Source organism: Protomyctophum parallelum, assembly GCF_964188405.1.
Source record: "Protomyctophum parallelum genome assembly, chromosome: 17".
Classification (NCBI taxonomy): Eukaryota; Metazoa; Chordata; class Actinopteri; order Myctophiformes; family Myctophidae; genus Protomyctophum; species Protomyctophum parallelum.
Window position 1 is genome coordinate 17,878,787 of NC_139719.1, and position 8,955 is coordinate 17,887,741.

Genomic DNA, 8,955 nt, shown 5'->3' on the forward strand with positions numbered 1-8,955 from the left:
CTTTTGTTACAAACTGTACAAGTAAAGGGTTTTTCTCCTGTATGAATCCTCATATGTTTCTCCAGATCACCCTTGCGACCACAGACTTTGCCACACTCTGTACAACAATGGCTTTTCTTTCTTGTTTGACTCCTCCTGGATGGCTTTTGTTTTAATGATTTGGGGTTCTGGGACAGATTGTTGCTCAAAGACAACGTTTGTCCTTCCACACGTGTGTTGTGTGATTCCAGTGAGTTTACAGCCGTTTCATCATCCCTGGCATCCCAGTCATCACTGTCATCAGTATCAGATTCAGAATAGTGTGAAGAGAGGAGCTGCTTGTCACTAGTTGGTTGCGATGGTACCCAGTACTTAATATAAGCTTGTGTTTTGATGTGTTCCATTGAGGTGCTGGTCAGAGACTCTGTTTCTCTGTTTTCATCATCTTCACTTTTCACTGGTAGTAATGTCCCTGATGACCCTGCAACCTCCCCTGGGCTTAGAAGTATCTCCTCCTCTTCATCTTTAATCTGTGAAGGTTCTAGTTTCACCTGGACCAGGCTAGGACACTTCTCCTGATCAGGGGAAGCCTCCTCTTTACGCACGGGAAAACCTAGAAGGAGAGAGGAGGTAACGTCAGTAGAGAGCAATCAAAGGTTTTTCCAATTGGATAAGATTGGTTCTCCTACTTATTGATTTGTTTCATAATTATTTTCATATTTTCTTACCACTGTGTACAGAACACATCCTTCATCCTAATTATAACTAGAACTGCACTCTGTCGAGTGCATACTTGCTTGTTGCACACTAGTAGGCCATAAATGGCCAACTAGTGCGCAAGCAGAGCGTGCAAGTCCTTTCGACCGCTGTAAACTGTCAAATCTCAGTATCTCTGTGAAGGAACGTTTGAAATGTATAATTTTTAGATGTAACTATTTGCTACCTACCTACTTTATGCATATAAACACCTAGTATTATTAAGTATGATTCAAGTTTCTATCTATATAAGTTTGGGTGAAGAGCTAGTCATACATATACACACCACGTACTCTGGTCCCAGCAGATCAGGCACAACTTGTGCACAACTTGTCCATGTAAGTTGATTAGCGGTATACTGTGGTTACTTTGCGCCAAAAACTGTGACAGCTGTCCCGCCATTTGATGTTTATGCAAGAAAACAGCAAATCTGTGCCTGGTTTGCTGGGACCAGATTACACAAATGACCATATTTCTTACGTCATCATTAAGAGCTAGTCATACATATACACACCACGTACTCTGGTCCCAGCAGATCAGGCACAATTTGCTATTTTATTTTTTACTGATTATGTATATAGTATACGTATGACTAGCTCTAAATGATGACGTAAGAAATATATATAGTATATAGGCATATACTATATACGTATACATATATACTCTATACTCTATACTGTATAAAGTGTGTAGTTGTAAGTTGATTAGCGGTATACTGTGGTTACTTTGCGCGAAAAACCGTGACAGCTGTCCCGCCATTTGATGTTTATGCAAGAAAACAGCAAATCTGTGCCTGGTTTGCTGGGACCAAATGACCACAAATGACCATATTTCTTACGTCATCATTAAGAGCTAGTCATACATATACACACCACGTACTCTGGTCCCAGCAGATCAGGCACAATTTGCTATTTTATTTTTACTGATTATGTATATAGTATACGTATGACTAGCTCTAAATGATGACGTAAGAAATATATATAGTATATATATAGTATATAGGCATATACTATATACGTATACATATATACTCTATACTGTATAAAGTGTGTAGTTGTAAGTTGATTAGCGGTATACTGTGGTTACTTTGCGCCAAAAACCGTGACAGCTGTTCCGCCATTTGATGTTTATGCAAGAAAACAGCAAATCTGTGCCTGGTTTGCTGGGACCAAATGACCATATTTCTTACGTCATCATTAAGAGCTAGTCATACATATACACACCACGTACTCTGGTCCCAGCAGATCAGGCACAATTTGCTATTTTATTTTTTACTGATTATTTATATAGTATACGTATGACTAGCTCTAAATGATGACGTAAGAAATATATATAGTATATATATATAGTATATAGGCATATACTATATACGTATACATATATACTCTATACTCTATACTGTATAAAGTGTGTAGTTGTAAGTTGATTAGCGGTATACTGTGGTTACTTTGCGCCAAAAACCGTGACAGCTGTTCCGCCATTTGATGTTTATGCAAGAAAACAGCAAATCTGTGCCTGGTTTGCTGGGACCAAATGACCACAAATGACCATATTTCTTACGTCATCATTAAGAGCTAGTCATACATATACACACCGCGTACTCTGGTCCCAGCAGATCAGGCACAATTTGTATACGTATGACTAGCTCTAAATGATGACGTAAGAAATATATATAGTATATATATAGTATATAGGCATATACTATATACGTATACATATATACTCTATACTCTATACTGTATAAAGTGTGTAGTTGTAAATTGATTAGCGGTATACTGTGGTTACTTTGCGCCAAAAACGTGACAGCTGTTCCGCCATTTGATGTTTATGCAAGAAACAGCAAATCTGTGCCTGGTTTGCTGGGACCAAATGACCACAAATGACCATATTTCTTACGTCATCATTAAGAGCTAGTCATACATATACACACCACGTACTCTGGTCCCAGCAGATCAGGCACAATTTGCTATTTTATTTTTACTGATTATGTATATAGTATACGTATGACTAGCTCTAAATGATGACGTAAGAGATATGCAGGTCGATTTTGAAGGTGCGGTTTACCAGGTCGTGATACATAAATTGGCCTCGCTCTGCGCACATTCGTATTATGAAAGGCATATCGGCCCGTGTTGAACGCACTCGGCCCGTGTTGAACGCACACACATTTGGCATACCGCGTCCCTGAATATTTTAGCATTGTGGGAGTGTCCATATGTTAATTATTCTCGCTTTGCGCAATTTGCTATTAAGCCCCTTGACCTAAAGACACTCAGCGCATAACGATTAGACGTGGGTCTGACCACCTCATAAACGCAAAAAGCACTGTTTGATTTGACACTTGAGCGGCTCTGGGAGGCTGGTAGAGTGTTGCCATGTCTGTTTATTATAAGCGGCTTATTTTTCTGTAAAGTTGCTTTCTGTGTGATTGCTTTTCTTGTTTCTAAAGTGGTTATTTGGGCTTTTCTCCTAATGTTGTTTAAACCAGTGCAAAACAAGCACATTCCCATGTCAAGGATCCCCAGATGAATGCATTTGCCCAACTAAGGACAGCTAATCCAAAAATTAAATAAAAAGATTACTTTTGAAAATAGCAGATCTATACCAGCTCACAATGCATCACATTCATTAAAACTATGAACTCTGACTGCAGGGGGATATATAATGATCATTATAACAATGTGCAAGAACATATTTAAAAAGAAGGAAGAACTTTATATTTGTGGACAATCAAAATATGTTTTTTTATTTTAATGTGGTGTCATTCAAATTAATCTGGATATGGCAGACTCACTATTTAGAAAATAAAAACATGGCACTTCATTTAAAATAGGTTACAGACCCCTGTTATATGCGCTTATTTTTATAGACCTATTTACTTGTTTCTATGAGACATGGCAGTTTTGCGTCTATTTTTAAAAAATGTTGAGATTAGAAACGGCCATAATTCTTTCATTTCTCAACCTTAAAAATAAATAAAAACATCTCCATAATCCGTGGGAAATGTGCTTTCATATGCTGTATCACACCCGATTCAAGTCTTCTTCAATAAAATGCTACGAGCGAACTCAGCGAAGACCATACCATCGGGGCCACAGCATTACGCAGCACGCATTCAACTCATTCCTTCGTCGTGACTTGAATGAAATAAAATATAATAAATGTTATTTTACTGGTGTTTTTCAATAGAAACAAATAAAGAGCGTGTGTAGGCTACTGTGTGCAAGTGCAACAGTGCATATACATGCATGCACTAGGCTATATTTCTTCCGTGTCGGGATGGTGATTGAGCTCTTCAAGTTCACAGCCCGTTTGGTCTTTCATAAAAAAACGTTGATATTAGCCTATAAACACTCATGGTTCTCTCATTTCTCAACCGTTTTATTAAATGTAAAAATCTCCATATTCCTTAGGAATCTTGCTTTCATTCGCTGTATGGTACATGGTTCTATCGTTATCGAATTAATTAATTACGCATGGAAAGGTGGGTCTGTTCTTTTGAGGCATAAAGGTGACAGCATGCAGTGCAATAGGAATAATTAACCCAAATGTGACAAAGGCATGTCATGTCTTCTATGGTGCCAGCCTGAAGAAATGTCATACCACGATCCCCAAAGTGCGCATTCCGTATGTGACATCAGCTGACTGGTAAAGAGAATAGTACGGACATGTTGATTGGGTACGTCTCAAACACGCCTTAAACACACCCATGACTAATTCAAGGCCGTTTTGCGCACTCCGCGGGGTGTCAAAAGCGCTTCTTAACATTCCCAAAATTGCAATATGACATACTACACGCCCCCAGATCATAATACTGTAATTAGATTAGTAATATAGAAGTAAGTAAAATAGAAGTCCTAAATCGACCCCATGGTCATTTGTGGTCATTTGGTCCCAGCAAAACAGGTACAAATTTGATGTTTTTCTGCATAAACATCGAATGGCGGAACAGCTGTCACGACGGAGGAGACCGGGCGAAAACATTACTTGCGCGCTCTGCTTGCGCAAGTAATAATGTGCTTTGTGTGAATGGTCCTATATAGATTTTTATTGTCTTTTTACATTTTTGTGTGACACTTGGCAAAAGTGTCATATGAATTGCTGTTCATATGTACTATGCAACAGTACTGACAAATCACTAGCCAGTGTTTTCAGTACATAGAATATTGAAGTTCTCAAACACTTTTAATTTAAAGGACCCCTAATTTGGTATATTAGACAGCGATTCTCAACCTGTGGTGAGAATTTATGAAGTCATTGTAAATTCTATTTTATTTATTGTTTTCAGTGCGATATGCAACACAATCAATTAATCATTCAAATAAACATGCTCTGAAAATGCACACAGCCCACCCATCTGACCACTAAACACAGCAGCCATTGTGGTCTGGTGGGTGGTCTTTCAAGTGGGCCCTGATCCACAAAAGGTTAAGAACCACTGCATTAGACCACAAACCTCCTTAACCCATTCAGTATGGGAACCCCTTTTGGTGTTTTAAGCATTATGTTGTTTTGATTGATTGATTGAAATATTTATTAACAGTTTGTAGAATTTACAGTACATTTTAAGCACAAACTCAATACAAAGACTGTCAACTGTGAGTGGACGACCCAATTAAGCATTACACTTGTTTACAACAGGGTCCACATTGTTCAGTACTTTAGCTATTGAAAAATAGCAGATCTACAAGCTCATAGCGTTGTGTTTTTAACTCAAATCTTTGCTTCTGGGAGGGTCCCTGGAACAACATATTTTCAGATGGGGGTCCACGACCAACTACAGATAATTCCGGGGGTCCTTGAAATGGAAATGTTTGACTGACATAGAAACATGGGTTTTTCAGAAAACACTGTTACAGACCTTCAGCTTCGAAGGTACATTACATGTTCTTGATGATGGTGGCAATTATTTGAAAGTAAATGAATAAAATGTGATGTTATTACTGCTGTTTGCAAAAACCCTAATCTGTCACACCTAGTATTGGATACTGAAATTCGGTTCCAAGTAGGAAGGAGGAACCGAATAACATCGGGTACCCATATACAAATAATACAAATAATTTAATCTGCATATCGGTTCCTAGACTCGGAGTCACACGCTATTCATTTATTTTCTTCCCTTTTCATCCTAGACCCAGTAAATAAACAAAGGCTTCCTGCATCTTCAAAGACGTATTTGACTATCTGTCAGGACCTGTCTAACTTACGTGACCATGTCACGCATTCACATGCACGCACGCTGGCGAGTCAAACACTGACACCGTACACTTTTTCAGGTTAATGCCATGCTGCATGAAATGTTTCCACAGAGACAGACATGCAACCTATCTTAGCGCTAATTCACTTTCCACATGCCTCTTATCTAAACATGATGTAAATAAAACGTTTGATACTAGAAAACCTGTACAGGTAAATACAGAATCGATACAGTAACAGTATATTAGAAAATATGCAGCTCACTGTATTATCCACAAATGGCTCAACTTTCTGTTGAATATAGGAGAGGACACATTGACTAAGGCTTAATAGCAGAATAAAGCTTTTTGTTAAATAAACATTTGCCCTCTTTTGAATCGAAATAGGGAATCGTTAGGAACCGGAATCGGACTCATAAAATCCTATAGCTTGTGAGCTTGTATATCAGCTATTTTCAGCAAAGAGATATAGTGTTGAGTGTAGACTAAAGTCTAGTCTTCTCTACACCATATCTCTTTGCCGAAAATAGTTGATCTACTTGCAAGATGTGAGCTTGTAGAATAAAAATGTTTACAAAATAAGTTTATTCTATTAAATATATGTTTATTGAGATATTTTCAATTTTCAGTTTTGTTTTACAAGTTTCCAATTTGCACCCATATTACTGTCATGTAATATTGAGCAAATCCATGCCAATTAAGTCTTAACAAGGGTGTTCAGCGGGGCAGCTCACACTGATTTGCACAGTTATCTTTTGGTGTTTGTTTGTTTGTTTTCTAGGATGGACAATACAAGGTAACCGGAGAGCTCGCGTGGCTTATTGCTTTAGTAGTGACTCTGGGTTATGGGTGCCTTTGAAGGACCTTATCAACTTTGACAAGAGAGTCTTACAGCTACCCTGCCAACTGTCATTAAGACATGTGAATCCCTAGACTCCTTCAAAAGCGCTCTCAAAGGGCACCTACGGACGGCTGCAATTCGAAACTGGCCCCGGTAAAATCAGAATTTTACCCCAACTGTATATGTGTTTTCCCCTTTTTTACCTCCTTTATGATGATTTCCTGTTTTTGGCTATATAGAAGTGTATATTTGTACGTCTCTAAATGTTATGATGAATTGAAAACGGTGGACCCTCTTGTAAACAAGTGTAATGTTTTATGGCGTCGTCCACTCACAGTTAACAGTTTATTATTGTATTGAGTTGTGCTTGGAATGTACTGTAATTCTGCAAACAGTAAATAAATACTTCAATCAATCAAAATCAGCTGTGTGCTCAGTGAGAGGCATGTATAGCGGGGTCAATTAGGAGTGACTCTTCAGAGTTGTCTATCACCAACGGATACTGACACAGTGACTGACTCTTTGAAGCCGAAGCTGCCGAACCAGCGCCTCATACTCATTGGTCCCTCTGTCAATTTTTCCCCCAAGCTGTTTTGAAAATAGCTCATCTACAAGCTCACAGCACATGTGTGCGTGTGTGTGTGTGTGTGTGTGTGTGTAGTGTACTCACTGCCTGCCTCAGTATCAGTGCAGTTTTCCTCAAGGGTGCAGATTGGAGACATGGAGGCATCAGTCCTCCAGGGGGCAGCAGAGCTCAGGTCCTGACTCATGGCTGCTGCTGCAACACACACAGACAATGTTAAAGGTATATTCAGTGATTTCACTCAAAAAACCTTAGGTTTCGTTTTTGGCTGTGGGACCCAGCCTTTCGTCCAATCAGGATAGAGAGTCAAAAACGAAACCTAAGGTTTTTTGACCCCCAGGGGTTAACTGGGGACAGGGAGGAACTCCTTATATGGTCAGCACACTCTATAGTAGGGAGGATTATCACAACAAAACAAAAAAATAAGTGATATTTGAATTAAGTGAAATCACTGAATATACCTTTAAAAAAAAGTGATTCTCCCATTTAGACTAGAGCTATATTATAATACATTGAATTAACAGTCAAACAATGAAGACCTAACATCTTATTATCTTACTACTACTACAACAACAACAACAACAATCAGTTCAGAATAAGGCAGGGGCCTGTTTCACGAAACTTGGATTAACTAATCCAGGATTTAGGCTCAGAATTGGTGGATTTGGCGAGCCGGGATCAGCAAGCCTGGCTTAATAGACAGTCTGGCTTTTTGTCTCTAGACCCATTCTGTAGAACACAGATTTACTGATCCTTCTTCTTCATGGGGTATTAAGGCAGTTTGCATCCTTAATAGTTGCATTACAGCCCCCTTCTGTATATCTCTTTATCTTTACTAATCTATTCAAGACTTACTAATACAAGGACTTAAGCTTCTAAAATAAATACTGCTGCTGTAATTAAAGAGAGAACATACTCTCAATAGTGGATAGACTGAATGATTAACTACCCCAAAAATATAGTTTACATTTTACCACTACTATTAACTTAAAACAGAATTCTTAATATTGTAAGCATAATGATATTGTCGCATTGTGATATTTGGCCATAACTCCCTCCTCTGAGGGAGCTACCTTTGGGGAAGGGGGTTGTTGTCCAGACAGGGGCCAGACTGGTGAGGGTCATGGGTTCATGTAGCAAGCCAAAGTTTGTGCTATTGCCATTGAGAATGCATTGGGCGTTTAAGTTAAATAACTCAGAAACTACAAAACATTTCAAAGTAAAAGGTTCCAGCATGTGTCTCCACAGTAAGCTGAATTTTACAAAGTGTGAATGGAGTTTCTAGGTGAAAGTGATTTTTTGAAGTGCCACTATCTGCCTATAAATGTCTCAAATTTGAAAGCACTATATTTCTAAAACTATGAAACATTTCAAAGATTCCTTTTCAGGCACACATGTCCACCGTAGGATGAACCTAAATAGGTTTGAATGGGGTTTCTAGGTGTAAGTATGTAGGACTAGTAGTGGGTGAAACGTTACAATGGTAATACGTTGTAAAACAATGAGTAATGGTAATATTTAGTGGTTTCCACTTTTACAAAAAATAATAATTCTTCTTAACCGTGCACTGCACTTGCACGACAGCAAACCTATTCATGGGG